General features: G+C 50.3%; 1 protein-coding gene across 3 annotated transcripts in view; it reads right to left on the bottom strand.

The window, feature by feature from the left end:
* LOC144784889 (NF-kappa-B inhibitor-interacting Ras-like protein 1) overlaps window positions 1–21,575 on the bottom strand; it is a 150,219-nt gene extending 128,644 nt beyond the window's left edge. The window contains exon 1 of one of the 3 annotated variants that reach the window (XM_078663982.1): window positions 21,460–21,575. The gene's annotated coding sequence lies outside the window, so the exon portion shown is untranslated. The remainder of the gene's footprint in view (window positions 1–21,459) is intronic. The other 2 variants (XM_078663984.1, XM_078663983.1) reach the window with 2 other exon arrangements.
* Window positions 21,576–22,138: the final 563 nt, after the last annotated feature.

The raw sequence follows: 22,138 nt of genomic DNA, 5'->3' as shown, positions 1-22,138 counted from the left end.
TGTATTATCGGCTATCTTACAAACTGTCGAGCTTTTACCCTCATGCTTGAGAGGTACGCTTTAATAATTCTGATAACTACAATCATGGTAAGTCTCACCATGTCCCCAGGTGGCTACATTATTGTTATGCTGGTTGTTCCACACATTCACACGCTGTTGAGCCTTTACCCTCATGGTTGAAGAGGTACGCTCGAATTACATGTACACTGTTCTGCTTCTTCTTTTTAACAATGTGTTTTCAAATTGAGTTCCAACTTCACGTTATTATGATATTTGTAAATATTTATATATGCTTCATTACTGTTTTGGGAACATCATTATTTGCAGCGCATAGGAACTTTTCCTAATTCTCTCCAGTCCCATCGATCGTGCCTGACGATCTAGTCTTTCTGCTAGTTCCATTACCAACCTGGGCCACCACGTGACTCATCACCATGACTCCCTTCCCAAACGAGGAAGCGCGGCATTTGCACCGCAACTCGCGCACGGAGCTTTTCAAGTCATTCATATCGAGTAAGTAAATCTGTGCTCGATGGCCATTCCCCGCCTCAAATCTTCTAACTAAGATCCTTTAAACTAAATACCCCCCATTTTTCTTGCCCTATCAGACTCATCTCGATACCTCAAGAAGTCTGAATTCACCGATCCTTGAAATTACCGATCCTTGAGATTCAACATGACGCTAGCAGTCGGTAAGCCGCCCCCCCTTTCTCGTCGCTGGCCTTGGCAACATGTAATTTTGTACATTTGACATTACATTATTGCCTGCTCATTCTCCTAGATGCAGCACCATTCCACCAGATTTTAACCATCTGACCACTTTAACCCGAGTCAAGCAGGACGCGGACTTTTGGTAAGATAACTCTCAATATGCCCGAGTTGCCAACTAGACCTAACCCACCATTGGTCCATTATATTTTCAATATTCTAATTTCCAGCGCATAAGTAACACTTGCCATACGGTTGATGTTGTACCCATTGGTACACGCTAGCGCCTCAAGTAGTCATCCCTAATTCTCGTTTTTGATCGCCTCCAGTATACTTATGGCCGCGCATTAAGTCTGAGCTTTTCACGTAATACCACCCCCCATTTAATTGTTTACCACCTCTCCTTGGGTACCACCGTCAGCAAGTGTATGGCCAGTCTAGCGTATCAGTCCCTGTTTCCCCAGGCTTTCACTTAAGCCCATTTTCAAACTCCTGGGCATTAATTGATTTTACCTTTTGTTAAGCTTTGGACTCGCACAATGTTGCAGCGTCCAATCAATGATATTAACTTACATTAATGACCCCCATGAAACATGTTTGTCTCTACCTATGTGATAATTTTGAGGTTGATTTACTACCCTCTAATTCGAAATTCATTATACCCCCATTAGGTCCTTTGCCCCAACCCTCCCCCTATGGTCCTGATGAAGACCCCACAGCAAGGTTAAACGATCCTGCAACTACAAGAGGGTCGAAACGTCGACTGTTTGTTTTTATTGTGGCAACCTCACGCCAACATTTTGTATATACACTGTACCTTGTGCTGTATGCCTTTCTCCGAATAATATCACTATGCGATATGCAAGTTGTTGCTACTTCCTTGATAGCGTGAATAAGTGCCTAAAAGATTGATTTTACTGTCACTTAATCCCACCACTTCACGATCTCCTCACTATCACGTTCCTTCTTCCTCCTCGGGGCACTGTATGACGTTAAATACAGTTGATTGTTTTCTATATGATGTATATTAGATATACTTTATCCCACTGTGAATTAAACTGTGTGGATCAAAACATTTGTTGTGGATTAATTCTATTTAAATTGTTTGTAACTATTTCCTGGATACACTGGGACCCCCTCCTCTCAGTAGCAACGAAGAGGAAGCGTGTCGCGGCTGCTGCCGTCGCAACTCCGAAGAAGGAGGGTGTCACCGCTGTGGTTGTCGCACTGCACCGCATCATGAGAAGAATCTCGCAACGAGGTCGGAGCGTGTCACCGTACCTGCCGTCGCAACTCCGAAGAAGGAGGGTGTCGCCGCTGGAACTGTCGCATTGCACCGTATCGACCAAGAGCACCTCGCATCCCCGAGAAGCGCGCCGCCGTCGGAGCTGCTGCCGTCGCATCTTGGATGGCGTCGCTGTAGTTGTCGCATCGACTGGAAGCTTCACGCATCATGGAGAAGAGCGTCGCCGCTGGAGCTGTAGCATCCCCGAGAAGCGTGCCGCATCTGGAAGATCTTCACGTCTTTATTTCTTTGCACCTGAACTTTGCCGCATTTCCCATCGCTGCGACATTGCTTGTCGTGGAAGTGCAACGCAACTTAAGGTACATTGACGCAGAGTGTCGCATCTAAGAACTGAACTGAACTAAGCTTAAATCTACCATATTGAAGTAAACATAGTGTGTATTTTTGTCGTTTATGGTCTTGTGGCAATTCTATATAAAGTCTACTTATTTTTTATATAAAACCTGTGTGGTGTCCATTTGTAGTGTTGTCACTGGGTTACTGTATGTGGTCACAATTGCTTAACTTACAACGCCTCTGAAGTGAAGCCTTGGCTGCTCTCGCCACGCTACCTTGAGGGTGAGCAGGGGTTATTTTAGAAGTGTAATCCCCTTACCCTGACTAGAGGAGAGAGCCCCTGCTTGTCACAAGTACCTACCTGTGCCAACCAGAGACCCTCAAATCTAACATTGGAAGTCAAGCGGAAGGGATTCCGAATTTGCATTTGTGACTCATTTACAGTGACTGGTGAACACTACTTTAGTGAGTGCACACCATAACGATACCGCATATTTTTGGTAGATTCCTTTTTAGGTTTCGCCTGTCGAAAGCTGTGCAAGCAGCGTTTCGCGCAGGCGAAATCTAATGACTTACACTGTGTGGCTTTGTTCCGCCCTCTCTTTCCATTGGCTAGCTGGAGGCTAGCCATTGGAAGAGAGATCTGCTCGTCATTCTGCGAGCAGATCCGTGGGCGTTCCGGCGATTTTTAGGCTTTTCGCTACGTCATGCGGCTGTGGGCGTGTTTATTATTTTTTGGGGGGGAGTTTTTTTTTGGTCATTCCGCCGAAGTCGTCCTTGGTGAGTGCTTGTTTTATCGCGTGATCCACTTCAGTCCTCCCGGCTGCTTTGATGAAAGCGCCCGCTCTCCCACAAGCTTCGCCGCTCGCTCCGGGGTGCCGCCTAGTGATTAATGATCCACAACGGCTTCTCGCGACCAGACATGCACGGAGGCCAAACCCGCCCTACCGCCGCCGTGCACGTTCTTATGTTAGTTCCTCCGGCGCAGCGCAGGGTGCTACTCAGTATTTCTCCCGGCCACCGCTATTCAGGCATGCCGTCAACGAGGCATATGGGCTCACCTTTATTTCAAATATGGTCCATCATCGATACTCTGCATCCAGGGCACCGCCGTGCGTGCCAGGCGTCGCAGCTGCAGTCCAAAGCACAACCCACGGCTTCAGTTTCACTTTCAGCAGGTAGGCCACCGCTGCGCCGGCTTTCGTTCCACGTTTGCAAGTCGTCTTATGTGTTTACAGTCGGTGTTTTCGGATGCATGTACCCGTCCTCAGCTTTCCAGCAGCAAGTTTTCTGCCATCATCTGTGTCGCTTGGTAGTGGGCACTGTGCCTCTCTGGTCCATCTGAAGCGATGCCACAGATGCGTGGCTCATCTGTGCTCTTGGACACAGATCCAGCCCTCCTGCTCACCCCGGCCAAGTTAACTTAGCCTTTCATTCTTTTTAGTTTGATCAAATCAGTACCACTGAATTAGGTATACAGCCGCAAGTTTCTCCTCCGGGAAGAACATGCGCCATACAATTGCACGTCATCTTATGTCATGAGACTACAAATCAGGGGATGTAAAATGCTGTTGGCTAAATGTCACCTGGTTGCAGGTCACCACAAAAGTCAAGGGTCATTTGGCAGCTATGAACCATGCTGCCAAGGGGTGATGAGACAAATTGAAGCCATGCTTCGCCTGTTAAGTTTGGGTGGCAACTTTTTCTGGCGGATGGGGGTCACTTCTGCAGTTTGACAATCAGGTGTCCTAAAACTGTTCTACAAGGTGCCACAATCTACAATGTTGGAATAACAAGTCCTGAGACCTAACTACTGAAAATGTATTTCCTTAAGTTTATATTGATTGCAAGAATGGTAGAGGACAGCTGTTATCACGGTTAGACCAGAATGCATTCATTTTTTTCTCTCCCCAAAACGCCTCTCTTTGACAGGTTTATGTGACTATAGTTCGTAGTCTGGAATGGACACGGGAAGCAGAAATGAAATATTGCGCATAACGTCCCCATTTTTTAAAAGTCGGGAGTGCCCTCAAGACACGCGCGGATTGTGCTCCTGTGCATACTCTCACTCAGCAACGACGACTGGTACTTCAAACGACACCGAGTCACAGGGATTTCTTTGTATATATTTTATTGGTATTTGCATAGACCCCCCCCCCCCCCCCATGCGATGCCCAAGGGCTTAGAGTTGTGATGCTTTTCATAGCTATTTAGATGAAAGTGCATCAGTTTCAAGATTCGGCATCAGGGATAAAGTCAACACGTGGGGGGACATGTGCCTACCAATGCCAGGGAGGTGCGGGCAGACTGAAGTTCGCTTGGGAGTAGGGAGACACTGAGCACTCAGCCGTGCTGAGCACAGCGTGGGTTCTATAGGACCAGGGGTGAAAAGTCCTTGCCGATGAATTTCGAACACCTAGCACCTTGAAGCAGAACTCCATCAAACAGTGAACTGAAAAACTGTGGACCGGAGTACAGCCCAGAGGAATTACCAATTTCTGAGGTTCATTCAAGCATTCCTCAATCACTTCTTTCTCGACGCAGGCCATGTGCATTTTCATTAGGGAACATTCAGTGATTGGCAAACTCTGAGAGCATTGCCAAAGTTCCGAATTTAGCGGTCTAGCGACGGTATTAGGCGTTTGTTTCTGACCCGGTGCATAACATTGTTTTCAGAAGTGCACGTCATTCCCCTAGGCGCTTGGGTTTGGCGGGTGGTACTATGCAAGTATTTTCACTCACTCACCGGACCGGGCACTCCAAAGCCTGACGTCTGCCTGTAGCTGCAGCGCTCATTACTAGCACCACTAGCCGCGTTGACTAGCAGACACAAACCCTGGAAGGAACTTCTTCACACTATCCGCCTTCTTCCCCCCCCCCCACTCATTGAGTGCACGAGCTCTCTAGCAGCATCTTTTCGACTTTTCAGACGAAGGGTTTCTGATGGTAAAACAAGGAAGTTTGCCTCACCGTGATCTGCTAGAATCGAGGTGAGCGCGCGCTCGGGGTGCTGCCAGTGCGGGGAATCGGCACTCATTCTTCAGGGGCCGGACTTCATTTTCTAATTGAAAGTGACTGGGTACAAGATACAGAAATGACGAAAAGGTAGAAAGAAGGAATAAGAGGAAACTGTGACAGAAGGAGAAAACAGAGATGACAAAGCTGACAAGAGATAGATACAAAGAGAGAGGAAGTGTAGAGTGGGGAAGAGGCAGCAGGAGGCGGGAACACGATCAGGCAACCTTGATATTTGGTATTGTGGCATTCGACAGTGCTGGCGGTGTCCTCGGAAAATCTGTCGATCTACAATTAAGCACTGGTGCCGTTTAAGTGGAAAGGCAGCTCTGTTGGCTGCCTGCAAAAAACTGTTAAAAACTGTTCGAAACAGCCCATGACTGTAGAATGGCGAATTCCTTATTGGATCACGCCACGGCACCCCGCTCAGAAGCAGACACCCTGTCCAGCAGTCTCCCGGGAACGGCCAGAGGGGCAGAATAGTTTGTCCAGTCCCGTGCCCAAGGTAATGGCTGTTCCCCTCAACTTTACAACATTGCCAGCTTCAGGAGGGCACATATATGATATCCTAATGGCCATGCTTCTGAGATACAAGCCTTTGACAGTAGAAAGGACAGTCAGCCAGCTTTACTTTAAACAGTAGGCTCGGTCTACTGAACTCCAGTGGGGCAACAAGGTGCTCCCTAAGAAGGGGCTCCTGGACTGTGTTGAAATGCTGTATCACTAAGTGAGATGGAATCGGCCCAGACAGCTTCAAGAAGCTGTGTCCGGAACCTCAAACCAGAAAAAAGCAGAAAGAATTGGTCCAGGACCAGTAAGATCTAAGAAACAAGCATCCCAATGGCAACTGAAAGTTAGTAATACATCGGAAACAGGTCCTCAGTCATCACTGTACCCCGGCCACATTAGCACATTCGATGGGACTCTAATGGAATTTTGTCAGTCTAAGAGTGTGGATGAGTGGTATAGGTACCCTCCTGTACATAGTAAGCTCAAAATCCTTCCCCAAATGTTCTCCTCTGGTTGATTCAATCTTTTGCATATATGTGTTTGAACATTTAACTGTATTTGCCCAATTCCCTCTGGAGGCACCACTTCCACTACATCCGGATGAAATATGGGTGTGACCCCTCCCATTTCTCACTCTGCACACAGCTTTAACAGTAGTAGTTTCACATGTATATACTAGGTGGGACCGCTCCATAGAAACGTTTGTGAAAAGCTACAAGTTAGTGACTGTTCACTGAATGTTGCTGTGCATACTTCAGTGTACAGAAGTTCCCCTTTCTCTCCCTCTCCCATAACATCTGGTGGTGGAAAGCCCACCTTGCTAGTGGATATTCCACCTCCGTAAGTGCATTTTGTTCTACAAATTCCATTGTCCTGATGTTGAGTTTCTAACCGTGATCCTATTATTTACACCCCTTATTCTTTAATGTCTTCATAACCTTTATGAATCTGCTTCATGCTGTTCATTTTTTTATGTAGCAGTTTTATATAGTGCAAACCAGGCCTAGTGCTTTACACAAGAACAGTGCTTTACATCTGCTTTACATAAGAACAGTTTCAGACTTCTTACCAGCAGTTTGCTTAAGAAGAGTCTCAAAGCACAGATAGGGTTGACTTACTCGTATGCCTAGCCTCTTGATGGGGGGGAAGGGGTGTTTGCCATCTTCTAGTTCCAGTGCCATTCCGGTTTTTCTTCCTCACGGGCTCCCAGAAAATACTTCACACTCTACTAAAGTTTGTTGAATAGGGTATTTTTAGTCTATGTCTTTGACAGTCCAGCACAGAATTTAGTTGGAAAACTACAATGCAGAGACTCTCTCATTATTTAGTGACAGTGTCCCCAGTGACCGAGAAGGCAGTGAAGTATCTGCACACACGCTCCCTTCTCCCAGAGCTTTCCCAAAATGCTCCCATCTGCAAGTACTGTTAGAGACATTCCCTCCTCCGAGCCAGGTTCCAACTCTATTCTCCAAAAGAGCGGCACTATGTAGGCCCCCACAGAAGCAGACATTTCTCCAGTAAGGGGAGACCAGATGGTGTCATTCTACGCACCCACTTCATGCGCTTGCATCCCTGCCCCCTCGCTGCGCTTGCTTCCCTGCCCCCTCGCTGCGCTTGCTTCCCTGCCCCCTCGCTGTGCTTGCTTCCCTGCCCCCTCGCTGCGCTTGCTTCCCTGCCCCCTCGCTGCGCTTTCTCTCCTAGGTGTGTGTGTGTGTGTCTCCTGGTGTGTGTGTGTGTGTGTGTGTGGCTCTGGGTGTGTGTGTGGCTCTGGATGTGTGTGTGTGGCTCTGGATGTGTGTGTGTGTGGCTCTGGATGTGTGTGTGTGTGGCTCTGGATGTGTGTGTGTGTGGCTCGGGGTGTGTGTGTGGCTCGGGGTGTGTGTGTGGCTCGGGGTGTGTGTGTGGCTCGGGGTGTGTGTGTGGCTCGGGGTGTGTGTGTGGCTCGGGGTGTGTGTGTGGCTCGGGGTGTGTGTGGCTCGGGGTGTGTGTGGCTCGGGGTGTGTGTGGCTCGGGTGTGTGTGGCTCGGGTGTGTGTGGCTCGGGTGTGTGTGGCTCGGGGTGTGTGTGGCTCGGGTGTGTGTGGCTCGGGGTGGGTGGCTCTGGGGGGGGGTGGCTCTGGGGGGGGGTGGCTCTGGGGGGGGGTGGCTCTGGGGGGGGGTGGCTCTGGGGGTGTGTGTGGCTCTGGGGGTGTGTGTGGCTCTGGGGGTGTGTGTGGCTCTGGGGGTGTGTGTGGCTCTGGGGGTGTGTGTGGCTCTGGGGGTGTGTGTGGCTCTGGGGGTGTGTGTGGCTCTGGGGGTGTGTGTGGCTCTGGGGGTGTGTGTGGCTCTGGGGGTGTGTGTGGCTCTGGGTGTGTGTGGCTCTGGGTGTGTGTGGCTCTGGGTGTGTGTGGCTCTGGGTGTGTGTGGCTCTGGGTGTGTGTGGCTCTGGGTGTGTGTGGCTCTGGGTGTGTGTGGCTCTGGGTGTGTGTGGCTCTGGGTGTGTGTGGCTCTGGGTGTGTGTGGCTCTGGGTGTGTGTGGCTCTGGGTGTGTGGGTGTGTGTGGCTCTGGGTGTGTGGGTGGTGTGGCTCTGGGTGTGTGGGTGGTGTGGCTCTGGGTGTGTGGGTGGCTCTGGGTGTGTGGGTGGCTCTGGGTGTGTGGGTGGGTGTGTGGCTCTGGGTGTGTGGGTGTGTGTGTGGCTCTGGGTGTGTGGGTGTGTGTGTGGCTCTGGGTGTGTGGGTGTGTGTGTGGCTCTGGGTGTGTGGGTGTGTGTGTGTGGCTCTGGGTGTGTGGGTGTGTGTGTGTGGCTCTGGGTGTTTGGGTGGCTGTGGCTCTGGGTGTGGGTGTGGCTCTGGGTGTGGGTGTGTGTGGCTGGCTCTGGGTGTGTGTGTGTGGTAGTAATTGCTGTCTGATGAGCTCGTCCAGTAGGGTACAATAGGTCTTACATTTGGGAGAGATTAAGCTGTTGGCAATGTAAATGACAATGCCATTTATCGGTTTTCAAAACCAACACATAAATAAAAATGTTGTCATTTACAATGCCAATATCTCTAACTTTTGGAAAGGCGAAACCGTTGCATTGTAAATGCTTGTTGATTTTTGGATTGCCTATTTTTGAAAGATGCCTGAATCAGTTATCATGGGAGATACAGAATCCATAGCCTCTATTGATTGTGAATGGGAAGAAGAGAAGCTAGAGAGCTACAAAGTAAAGCAGCTGAAGTACTTTTGCAAGAAATGTAATGTTTCCACTTCTGGATTTAGAGTGAAGGCTATTAGGCCCTGGAGGAAGGAAGCCACCTTCCCCTGCAAGTAGCCATGCGTCTAACAAAAGTCTGTTTCCAGAGGAGTTGGAGGACAGAGAGAGATCAAGAAGGCATGAAATGGAATTAACCAGGTTCAAGGTTGATAGGCAGCTAGAAATAGAAAATAGAAAGTTGGATCTTGAGGAAAAAAAGATACAGTTTGAGCATGAAAAAGTTGAGGGAGTTGGAGTTAAAAGCTAAAAGTTTACAGATTACTCCCTCTGGAGGCAGCGCCACCAGCAGTACATACAGAAAGTAGGGTGTAGATTCCCAAGCATGTGGTTAAGCAGTTTTACAAAAATGATGATATTGGCCAATGGTTTCAGAGCCTATGAGGTAGCCATGTCTTCCCACCGGGTCCCTGAGAGAGATTGGGGAGCGGAGTTTTGGGGAAGGTTCCTTAGTGAGGGGCGGGATACATTGTTAGACCTGGCTTCTGATGTCCACAATTCATACAGCCACATGAAAGATGCATTGATGTCTAGATATGGTTTGACACCTGAGCTCTATAGGCAGAGGTTCAGGAAATGCAAAAAGTTAGAAAACAGTACTTGGGTTGAATATGTCACTTTCTTTTGCAGAGCATTGGATGGTTGGGTAAAGGGCAGCAAGGTTGATGATTTTCAAGGTCTCTTTGATTTGATTGCATGGGAGCACTTGTCTGATAATTGTTTACCAGAGCTGCGCCAGCATCTGATAGATAGCAAGCTGACTAACCCTAGGAAGCTTGCTGAGGAGGCGGACCACTGGGTCAGTACCAGGGTCCACAAGGGTCACATGGGAGACTCAGCCAAAGGTTGGCAGGGTCCCCAGCAGAAGATTGGGGAGGGACAAGGGTAAACAGAAGGAGTTCCGCAAAGGGCCCCAAAGTAGTCCCCAAGGGAACCCCGTGAAAGGTTCTCAGCCTCCCCCTTGAGAGAAAGCAGGGGGCCCCACAGGTAGTCCTGTTCCCCAGGGGCCCCCGAAATGTTACAAGTGTGGTGATCTGGGTCATATGGCGAATGATACCAGGTGCCGCCAGTTTGGTAAACAAACACCCCCTGGTGCTCCGCCCAGGAAGATGGCTAGTGTAGCCTTGTGAGAGGAGATTGAAGTCCAAGGTGGGGGGGTCCCATACAGATGACCCTTGTCTCTTTAGGAGACTGTGAGACGGTCTCAGAAGCTCAGCTACCCAGGAACACCAAGAAATATGGGCAGCGAGTGACCGTTAATGGCAGAAAGGTGGAGGCTCTTAGAGACACAGGAGCCAGTGTGACAGCTGTCAGGTGTCACCTGGTGACTCAAGAGCAGATTGTACCTCATGCATTTTGCCGAGTTGTTAACTCCGACAACACAGAGAGTCATTGTCTAATGGCTCAGATTCCCTTTGAGTGGGGGGGGGGGTGTCTCTGGTACTCTTCAGGTAGCTGTGAGGCCCACCATGCCTGTTGACTGTTTGTTGGGTAATGATTTGGAGAGCTCCCTTTGGGAAAAGGTGGAGAAAACAACTCACTTGAAGATGGTTGGACTGCCTGACTGGGAGTGCGTGACCACCCGGTCAATGTCACCCAGTAGGGGTTCTCAAGAGGACCTGGAGCCTGAGAGGGAGGCCCAGGACCCTGCCACAGAGAGAAGTGGCGAGGGGCGCGGGAAACCGGCCCCTGAAGTTCCCACGGCCCAGGAGGAGGTAGACCCTGAGGGGGATGCCCTGGAGCCTACCAGGGAGCAGATAGCTGAACTGGGAGACCTACCTGAGCTGACCCATTGGCAGCAAGAAGGAGGTCCCTCCAGGGAAGAATTTTGCAAGGAACAGAGAGAGTGCCCTTCTCTTGTGGGCGTGCAGCAAGCCAGGCAGCAGGTGATCAGTCAGGGTCACACTTGATTCACTGGGAGAATGGTCTCCTGTATAGTGAGCCTAAGGTTGTTGATCCTTGGTCAGCCCGTGTGCTGGTGGTACCCCAGAAGTTCAGAGCCTTCCTACTGGGGCTGGCTCAAGATGTGCCATTAGCAGGACATTTGGGGCAGGACAAGACCTTTGAATGGCTTGTCACCCACTTTCATTGGCCCCAAATGTGCAAGAGTTCCGATACTCATTGCAGGACCTGTCAGACTTGCCAGGCAAGTGGAAAGAGTGGGAGGAAGCACAAGGTTCCTCTCCAGCCATTCCCTGTGGTCAGTAGCCCCTTTGAGCGGGGGGGGGGGATTGACATTGCTGTCTTGGGGTCAGGTGGCCCCACAATGGGCAACATGTTCATCCTGGTCTTGGCGGACCATGCCACCCGGTACCCGGAAGCCATACCTCTGAGGACAGCGACGGCCCTCGTGGTGGAACGAGCACTGATGGGAATTTTCTCCGGAGTGGGATTCCCTCGCGAGGTAGTGTCTGACCAGGGGACCAACTTCATTTCCAAGTATATGAAGTCCCTGTGGCAGGAGCGTGGTGTAACTTACAAGTTTACCACTCCTTACCACCCCCAAGGAAATGGGCTGGTTGAAAGGTTCAACCGGACCTTGAGGGGCATGATTATGGGTCTTGAGGAACCCATGAGGCGTAAGTGGGACGTCCTCTTACCATGCCTACTCTTTGCATGCCGGGAGATGCCACAGAAATCTCTAGGGTTCAGTCCCTTTGAGCTTTTCTATGGACACCCAGTCAGAGGACCTCTGAGTCTGGTTAAAGAAGGCTGGGAACAATCTCCCAGGAAACCTCCCCAGGATGTATATAGCTACATGCTGGCCTTTAGGAACCAGACCAGGCGCTTCAGTGAACTCGCTCAGGCGAATCTGGAGGCCAGCCAGGAGGAGATGAAGCGCTGGTATGACCACAATGCCACTCTGGTAGAGCTTCAACCTGGACAGAAGGTGTGAGTCATGGCCCCAGTGGAGCCCTGCGCGCTCCAAGATAAGTGGACCGGACCGATTGAGGTTGTGGAGCGCAAGAGTCCTGTTACCTATTTGGTGGACTTGCGGTCTCCTAGGAACCCCTTGAGGGTCCTACATGTCAACCGCCTTAAGCCCCACTTGGAGAGGTCTGAAGTGGGCATGCTCTTGGCAACAGATGCTGGGATGGAGGAGGAGACTGAGCCTCTTCCTGACCTCCTGTCAGCCTCAGAGCAAGATGGGTCAGTGGATGGTGTTAACCTCTCTTCCACACTGACCCCCGAGCAACAGAATGATTGCCGCCAGTTGCTGGGACAGTTTTCTGATCTATTTTCCATGGTTCCTGGTGTCACAGATTGGTGCGTCCATGATGTGGACACAGGAGACAGCTTACCTGTGAAGCACAAGTCTTACAGGGTAACTGACAGGGTAAGAGCTTGCATTCAAGAGGAGGTCTCAAAGATGCTTACACTTGGGGTGATTGAGTCATCTAGCAGTCCTTGGGCCAGCCCAGTGGTCTTGGTCCCAAAGGCTGCAGTTGTCTAAAGAAGATTCCCCTGGGAAACCAGTATAACACACCAATATGATACACCACTCTACCAATCACACTCAGATCCCAAAAAGCAATTTATTTAAAAAATATTTTTTGGACAACAATAGCCATATAGTTAAAAATTCATAATACAATATGAATACAGGTTAAAAAAACATTGCATAGAAACGCAATAATCCTAACAGTGGGACAGAGCTACAGCAAGAAACAATGTAAATCAGATCAGGGAAACAGCACGGTACTAAGACCAATGAATAAATGATTTTTGATGCAGAGAAGCTCTAGGTAGAAAACATTTTAAACTAGATACTCAAAAATGCATCCGACATGTATCCGTGGAGTATTCCCAAATAAAAAGCATCGACGCGTTTCGGCGGGTCCCAAATAGATAACTGCCCGCCTTCTTCAGGATAACAATTTAATCTTCCCACATTGCATTATAAAGATTTTTTAAATAAATTGCTTGCTTATCCTTTTTAATATCATTTGTTTGTTTTTGATTTGTTTTTCTGGTTCACCCTGAGGATAGAATAAACCTGAGAGTGTGTACAGATACCTTTTTGGGATCTGAGTGTGATTGGTAGAGTGGTGTATCATATTGGTGTGTTATACTGGTTTCCCAGGGGAATCTTCTTTAGACAACCGTCTTTTGGTACCCTGCCCCTGTGCGATTTTTGGGTCCCTCTCTCCTTTTTTTGTATACCCGAAGGCTGCAGCGCCGGGTGCCACACCCGAACTCCGGTTCTGTGTAGACTACAGAGGGCTCAATTCAGTCAGGAAGACTGGCGCGCACCCCACCCCCAGAGCTGATGAGCTCAATCATCGGCTAGGGGCTGCACGGTACCTCAGCACGTTTAATTTTACGTCTGGGTACTGGCAGATCGCCTTGACTGATGGGGCAAAGGAGAGGTCAGCATTCTCCACACCAGATGGGCATTTCCAGTTCAGTGTTATGCTTTTTGGGATGAAGAATGCCCCTGCCACCTTTCAGAGGTTGGTCAACCAGGTGTTGGTTGGACTGGATGAGTTCAGTGCCGCCTACCTGGATGACATTGCAGTGTTCAATGTCACTTGGGAAGAACATCTGCGCCACCTCTGGGAAGTGTTGTTGGCACTGTGGAAAGCAGGCCTCACGATCAAGGCGAGTAAGTGCCAGATCGGGCAGGGCTCTGTGGTGTACTTGCGACACCAAGTTGGGAGTGGCCAGGTGGGGCCCCTACAACCCAAGATTGAAACCATCCTGGCTTGGGAGCCACATAAAACCCAAACAGAGGTGAGAGCCTTTTTAGGACTCACAAGAGGTTTGTCAAGGGCTATGGCAACATTGTTGCTCCCTTGACAGAGCTGACTTTCAGGAAGCAGCCCAAGAAAGTGATTTGGACTGACACCTGTCAGAAAGCCTTTGAGGCCCTGAAAGCTGCCATGTGCACGGCGCCCGTGCTCCTGGCACCCAACTTCTCAAGAGAGTTCATTGTCCAGACAAGACGCTTCAGAGCATGGTGTGGGGGCTGTTTTGTCACAAATGAATGAGGAGGGCCTAGATCAACCTGTAGCCTTTATCAGTAGAAGGTTACCTTCGCAGGAACAGAGGTAGAGTGCTATTGAGCGTGAGACATTTGCTGTGGTCTGAGCACTGAAGAAGCGGAGACCATACCTGTTTGGGACTCACTTCCGGGTTCAGACAGACCACAGACCCCTCAGATGGTTGATGCAGATGAGGGGTGAGAATCCAAAGCTGTTGAGGTGGTCTATTTCCCTGCAGGGTATGGACTTTATGGTGGAACACCGCCCTGGTACAGAACGCGCCAACGCTGATGGTCTGTCCAGATTTTTCCACCTTAGTGAAGAGAACTCCCAGGAGTTAGGGTAGTTCTCCCCACTTTTCGGCTGGAGGGGACACGTGTTAGACCTGGCACCATTGGTGTGGGTCTCCCTTCCATTTTTTTGCTGTTGCCTCATGTGTTTTTGCTGGTGTTAGATTTTTGGGGCACTGTGCCACTGTTATTCAGTGCCACAGTGCAAGTGCTGCATATTGTAAATTCATGTATTAATCAGTGGTTCCATGTTTGGCTAGTAGGTTTACTTGTCAGGCCCTAGTCTGGTGCACTGAGTGTGCCAGGGCTTGTAATCCAAATGCTGCTGGTGGGCCTGCAGCACTGGTTGTGCCCCCCACAGAAGCAGCCTTGTAAAATGTGTCTAAGGTCTGCCATTGCAGAGCCTGCGTGCAGTCTGGTACTGTCATGCTCACTGGGCAAGTGCACCCACTTCCCAGTCCCTAAACCTTCCCTTTTCTTCATATCAGTCACCCCTATGGTAGGCCCAAGGGCAGGGTGCATTGTAAGTATAAGGCAGGACAAGCCCTGATGTGTGTGGCATGTCCTAATAGTGAATTACAGCCATTTTCGTTTTTCACTATTGCAAGGCTACCTGTTCTCCATAGGCCAGAATGGGCTGTGAGAATGGTTAAATTTTATAATCCTAACAGCCGCAGAGATCATGGTAGAAATTAGAGTTTAGCATGCCTGAACTCAGAATAATAAAATACATATTTTAGTGAAGGTTATTTTAATATTCTGTGTCTGCAAATACTACTTTTAGAAAGTAGGTCTTTGCTTGTCTAACCATTCAAACCTGCCTCTGCTAGGTTGTGTATTCCTATGTCTGGTTTCTGTGAGTGACAGGGCTGGGGAATTCCAGGAGACAGGCTGAGTCACCCAGTGGTGAATAGAGAGATCTGCATCTTGATGGGAGGGAGGAGTGCACCTGCACTCTGAATAGGGCTGTCTGTGCCTGCCTCCCACAACGCTGGCTCCACCCCATGAGGAGCGGCTGATGTCTCTGCCCTGCACACTGAAAGAAGAGAAGGAAGACTGTCAACAGAGTGCTCCAAGACTGTACTTGCCTTCCACAATGCTGGCTCCACCTCCTGTGGGGCGTCTGATATTTCTGCCTTGCACTGTGAAAGGAAAGGAGAGGTCTGGAAAACAAAGTGCTCAGGAACTGGTTTGGACTAGGCAAAGGCCCCTCTCACCTCAGAAAACAAAGGATTTTGGGGTATAAATATTGGGATCATGCTCCCATGAAATTAGAACACTTTTGGACTACAAGAAGAACTTGTGAAGGATCTCCAAGGGCTTGGAAAAGAGCTTGCCTCCTGCTGAAGTCTCGGGGGCAACAGACTTCACCCCCCAGCTCCCCAGAGTTCTTGTGGAAGTGCCTGCTGCTGTTTTGGGCCTTCTGAGGAACTGCGTGTTGCAAGGAGCTGGAAGCGCAACTCAACGAGAAGCGTGTCGCCGTCGCTGTGCCTGCCACCGCAACTCCGGAGAAAGGAGGGTGTGGCCGCTGGAACTGTTGCACTGCACCGCATTAGAGAGAAGCGTGCTGCAACGAAGAGGAAGCGTGTCGCCGTCGCAACTTTGAAGAAGGAGGGTGTCGCGGCTATGGTTGTCGCACTGCACTGCATCAGGAGAAGAATCTCGCAACGAGGTCGGAGCGTGTCGCCGTCGCTGTACCTGCCGTCGCAACGCTGAAGAAGGAGGGTGTCACCGCTGGAACTGTCGCATTGCACCCGATCGACCATGAACACCTAGCATCCCCGAGAAGCGTGCTGCCGTTGGAGCTGCTGCCTTCGCATCTTGGATGGCGTCGCTGTAGTTGTCGCATTGAGCGGTAGTTTCACACATTGCGGAGAAGAGCGTCACCGCTGGAGCTGTTGCCGTCGCATCATAAGGGTGTCGCCGCTGCAGTCCACGCATCGAACCGAGAGCTTCACGCATCCCCGAGAAGCTTGCCGCATCTGGAAGATCTTCACGTCTTTATTTCTTTGCACCTGAACTTTGCCGCATTTCCCATCGATGCGACATTGCTTGTCGCGGAAGCGCAACACAACTTAAGGTACATTGACGCAGAGTGTCGCATCTAAGAACTGAACTGAACTAAACTAAGCTTAAATCTACCATCTTAAAGTAATCACAGTGTGTATTTTTGTCTTTATGGTCTTGTGGTTACTCTATATAAAGTCTACATGTTTTTTATATAAAACCTGTGTGGTGTCCATTTGTAGTGTTGTCACTGGGTTACTGTATGTGGTCACAACTGCTTAACTTACAACGCCTCTGAAGTAAAGCCTTGGCTGCTCTTGCCACGCTACCTTGAGTGTGAGCAGGGGTTATTTTAGAAGTGTAGTCCCCTTTCCCTGACTAGAGGAGAGGGTCCCTGCTTGTCACAAGTACCTACCTGTGCCAACCAGAGACCCCAAATCTAACAGATTTCATAATAAAACATGTCCATAAAATAATCTAAAATGTTTCAGCCAAATGTTTCAAAATTTCAATAAAATTGGCAATTGCAGTAAAATAATTTCATTCAATAAAACCTTTTTAAAACATACATGGAGTAATGTCTAATTATTCATACAGTCCGAGGTAAGTTTCACGGTTGCAGATATGTTGGTATTTTAATGTAAGTGCATTGATTTATCTTCTGTGGGTGTTCATATCACTGAAACCTGGCAGGCATTCTAGCATGACTGCATATTTATTGGTAAATAAACGTGGAAATATACCAGTTTCAGCTTTACTTTTTAGGTCTCGCGCCTGCGATTGCAGGGGCGAAAGCCCCTGCTGTCGCAAAGCGAGACTATTGGAATCATTTCAGTCTTTTTCGCTTTCAAGGACAAGACAGAGGAGACAACAGACTGTCACGCGCACGCAGTCAGCCAGAATCGGATTAGGTCGCGCGCGTGAACACACGCTCCGATTCGGGCCGGCTCTTCAGTCATGGATCACGCACGCACACAGACACACACACGCACGCACGCACACAGACACACACACGCACGCACACATACAGACACACACCACACCACACCTCCCCAGCCCCCCCCGCCCGCCGCCTCTACACACACACATGAGCGAACACACACAAACAATGCCCCCCCCGCCGCCCACACATACAGAGAGACCCCCCCCAACTAACCGCACTCACCGCATCGCCCGACTCTGCATCCTCTGCGGGGCACTCCCTCGGACATGGGAGCCCCGCGTCACCACTCCTCTGGCCAGGCACTCCGTGTGCGCGTGCGCAGGCTTTTCAAGACGGAAGTCCCACCGCAGACCAGGTTTCAGTTTCGCTCCTCTTCAAGCGTCTCTGCAGCTGCTGTGGGAGAATGCGGGCTCTGCCGGCGCGGGAAGGGTTAAGCGTGCTATCAGCGGCGCTGCCTGTGAGGCTTGTCTCCCTCACACACAAACACACGTTTCCAGTCTGCACCGAGGCTGGCCGAGCACTGCCCGGCGGCGGCAGGGAGGGAAAGTTCACCAGGGGCAGGAGGGAGAGGAGATACGAGGACACTGACAGGAGGAACCCCGAGTCCAGCAGCAGGAACAGGAGCAGCAGCAGGGACTGCAGTGCATCCCCCCCGCCGCGCAGCAGGAACAAGGGCAGCAGGAGCCCCCCCCCCCCCAACCACCCCCAGGATAGCAGGAGCCCCCACCTCCGAGGATCCGGGACTGGAGAGCATCTGCCGCCCCTGTCAGCAGCAGGGCTGGATGCGTCAGGGCGCTTTGTGTGATCTGGGGTGGGGGCTGTACAGAGGGGGGGGGTGCTTGGGAGGCTACGCTGGCAATGGATGGGGTGGGATCAAAGCGCTATGAGGCGGCAGCGCTGGATCAAAGAGCTGTGAGGCGGCAGCGCTGGATCAAAGCGCTATGAAGCGGCAGCAATGGATCAAAGCGCTGTGAGGCAGCAGCGCTGGACGCATCGTGTTCAGGAGCGGGGGCGGCGCGAACAATGGAGGGTGAGAGTGGGGGGGGGCACCATTCATCTAATGTGACACCTCCGATTAATGCCACTGGATGAAGTGATCTGGTGTCACAAGGACAGTCTACATTACTTACGTTTTTTAGGCAGATGAGCCGCGTCCATGCAGGGGACAGGTCTGTGGATGCTTCGGCTCTTAGAGCAGGACAAACTGCTGCTCGGCTCAGGCTCGACTCGACTGCGGCTCGAGCTCGGCTCTTAGGGCAGGCCAGGTTCATGGCTCAGCTCTGGCTAGGCCTCGGCTCAGGCCCGGCTCTGGCTCGGCTGGACTGCGGCTCGGCTGGAGCTCGGTTCTTTATTGGCTCGAGCTCGGGTCTGGCTTTGGCTGGGCTCTTAGGACAGGCGACAGGCCACACATGGCTCGGCTCCGGCTCTAGATCGGCTCGAGCTTTGCTCGGCTCTGGCTCGACCTTTGCTCGGCTCTGGCTCGACTCGAGCTCGGCTCTAGCTCTGACTGGGCTCTTAGGGCAGGCCAGGCTCATGGCTCGGCTCTGCCTCTGGCTCGGCTCTCCTTCTCGATGTAAAGGACGGTCTAGAGACTGACCTGGAATCGTCTCAAGAGGTCCCGCTGCAGGTGTTCACTGCTTACCAAACCACTGATACCCAACCGGGTCCACCCCCCCCCCCAATACCCCCCACCCCTAGCCCCCCCCCACCCCGAGAGTGACAGAAGAGCTGCAGCCGACAGCGGCTTGGAGCTAATTCACAAACAGGAAAGAAAATGTGTGTGGGGGGAGACCCTGCGCTGCCAACATCTGCGCCATAGCCTCATATATGTATGAGTATAAATGTGTATGTGTGGGTGTACATGTGAGTGTGTGTACATGTGAGTGAGAGTGTGTAAGTGTGCAAGTCCACATGCGTGTGAAGGTGTGTGAACATGTCTGTGCATGTCTATGTGTATGCATGTGTATGCACATGTATGTGTATTTGTGTTCATTCACATGTGGCTATATACAGCAGTGTGTCTGTGTATAAATGTGTATGTGTGCGAGTGTGTACATGTGTGTGTGTGTTTGTGTAGGAGTGTGCATGTCCACATGCGTGTGTAGGTATGTCTGTGTGCACATGCTTTGTTTTTTGTAGTTTCATAGAGCGTGAACTTGACCCAGAGTCTTCAGAGCGCTTTACATGAACACCTGTTGCATGACAGAGGCGACATTCGTCTCAGGAGCAGGGAGATGACATGATCTGCCCAGGATCACAGGATGCTTCCGCCTCCAGCCAGACTCCAGCTTCAAAGCCGGCCACTGCAGCAGTAAAGCCTCATCCTCTGCACATGCGTGTGTTTCTGTGCACATCTGTGTGACTGTACATGCATGTATGTACATATGAATGTGTGTACATGCGTGTGTCGTGTGTGTGTGCAAGCACGTGTGCGTGTTTCTATATGCATGTATGTGTGTATGAGATGGCATGTCTGCATGTATGTTGAGAGGAGTGCTGTCAGATCCTGCTGGTGCTTTGCAGTGAGTGTCGTCATGGCGCCCAGTGCGCGTGGCCTGCATGGCACGGCCGTCCCGCCCTCTGAGCCCGCAGGATGCTCGCCCCATGGGCTGTGGGGGTCTGTGTGCCCATCGGCACCGGCGCCACCGCAGGCAGCGCTGACCGGGGGCAGCTCCGGTGTTTCTACCAGGGGACGGTCAGACGGCAGATGTCAGCGGGGAGCGTCGCAGGGTACAGTAGGGTCATTCATCCGGACACTGCAGCATGTGCAGGATCCCTGCCGTGCTTGTAGTTACTTGTAAGCTTTCCTATAACCAGTGTGCACACTTTCTACTCGCTGAGATAAACAAGCACTGGCAAAGCGAATACGTTTCAACTATTATAGATCTATGGGCTATGTCAATGTTTTATAAACAGTTTGCACAGCAGCACGGCTCCTGTGCAACATGGCAAAGGCTAAGGGCAGGGATGCGCTGTATTTAAGCAATAAGACACGTTCCAGTCCGTACTCCCTACACTGGCACCATTTTGGCTGCCTAGCGCCAACACAACGGTGCAACAGTGCCTGCACTGAAATAAGGATTGTTTTTGGGCAGTAAGGGACACCTTCCTCCACAAAACAATCCATAACGCAGCACACATAGAAATAGGACAAAACAAGGAGAAATAAACATATTTCTCCTTGTGACGCCTCACCTGGGGAGGCCTATCTTTTTGGTTCATTCATAGGTTTACCAGGTTTGGAAAATCTGGAATTGCATCAAAAACGATGGGATTTGCATAGGAACACCCATCGCAACGCCCATGGAACGCCTGCATTGCGTTGCCTCACTCCAGATGTAGGAAGTCACCCCCTCACCATCACACCCCCTCACACTCAAACACCCTCACCTTCACACCCCCTCACTCCCTCTCGCACTCACACACCCTCACTCACCCTTACACCCTCGCCCTTACACCCCCCTCACCCTCACACCCCCCCCTCACCCTCACACCCCCCCACACCCTCTCCCTCCCTCTCACCCTCACACTCTCTCACCCTCACACACCCTCTCTCGCCCTCACACACCCTCTCTCGCCCTCACACACCCTCTCTCACCCTCGCTCACTCACCCTCGCTCACCCTCGCTCACTCACCCACCCTCACTCACCCACCCTCACTCACAAAACATAGCATAGCATAACAAAAAAAACACAGGATAGCAAAAGATAGCATATCCTAATTATTCCCAACTCTCCTTATTATTAAGCAACATCTGACAGTTTGCAAATCATCTTTATACACTAATTCAGAGTTTTCGAAAAAATGTATGCAACGCATTGTCATACACAATGCCAATAACTCAAACTTTAATGCTGCGAGACCTATTGCATTGTAAATGCTTGTTTCACAAAACTCATCATAAATATGGATAAAGACAGATAAAGTTGATAAAAAAGAAATATGGATAAATACAGACGGAAATGAGAAAAAAAATACCAAAAAACCGGGAGCCCTAATTATGAAATATACCCTTTTGCCCTCGATAAATTTAGTTATTCTGCTTAACCTTTCCCTGATTACCGAATGCGTAGCTCTGAACACACGGAGAACTTTCTGACCCCAAATATGCATAAATCCTGAGTTACTACCATGCTAAAATACACCCATCCCATCCTAACAACTGCCGAAGGAAAAACACACCTACCTCCTGCACAGTGTCTGTGCCAACCAACCAGCAGTACCGCACACGTTGCGCTGAACCCAACCTATGGCGTACCCAGCTCTCTGCCACTGTGCCCGCTCAATGAGGGATTACACACCAACAGCGCAGACATAGAAAAGAGACAACACCGGAAAAAGAGACAGTATAGGAGACCCACACGATAAAGAAAAGGCACAGGGAAGAGCAAGACTCAGACTGTACGTCAGCAATAAAATAGGGACGCAATAAACGTGCCGAATTCACAAAGTCTCCCAAAATATCAAAACAGAAAACTAGTATTTACATGATAAGGAATATTATGTTCCCTTTCCAAGATGGCCGCTGTGTTTTTCCATATTAAGGCTCCTTCTTAGCATCCAATACATCAACGTTCCATCCCAAATGGTTCCTGTGTCAACACAGCGGGTCTAAATTCTGCACGCAGCGGATTCTGTAGGGCGCACACCGCACACGTCTAATGGAAGCTTTTTGACAGCGTCGTCTTCAAAACGACTTTATTGAATGGAGCAACCTTTATTGCGTTATATTCATAAAGTATCAAACTTATCTCGCTATCTACTTATTGGAGGCAAATTCAAAGCGAGGCTTGAAACGCAAAGGATGCCCGCGCTATCAAGCGATGGCCTGTGTCTGTTCACTTGGCGATGACTGCTGTTCTGGG

This window comes from Lissotriton helveticus, chromosome 10, assembly GCF_964261635.1.
Source record: "Lissotriton helveticus chromosome 10, aLisHel1.1, whole genome shotgun sequence".
In the NCBI taxonomy this organism is placed as follows: Eukaryota; Metazoa; Chordata; class Amphibia; order Caudata; family Salamandridae; genus Lissotriton; species Lissotriton helveticus.
This window is presented reverse-complemented; position numbering and strand designations above follow the sequence as displayed.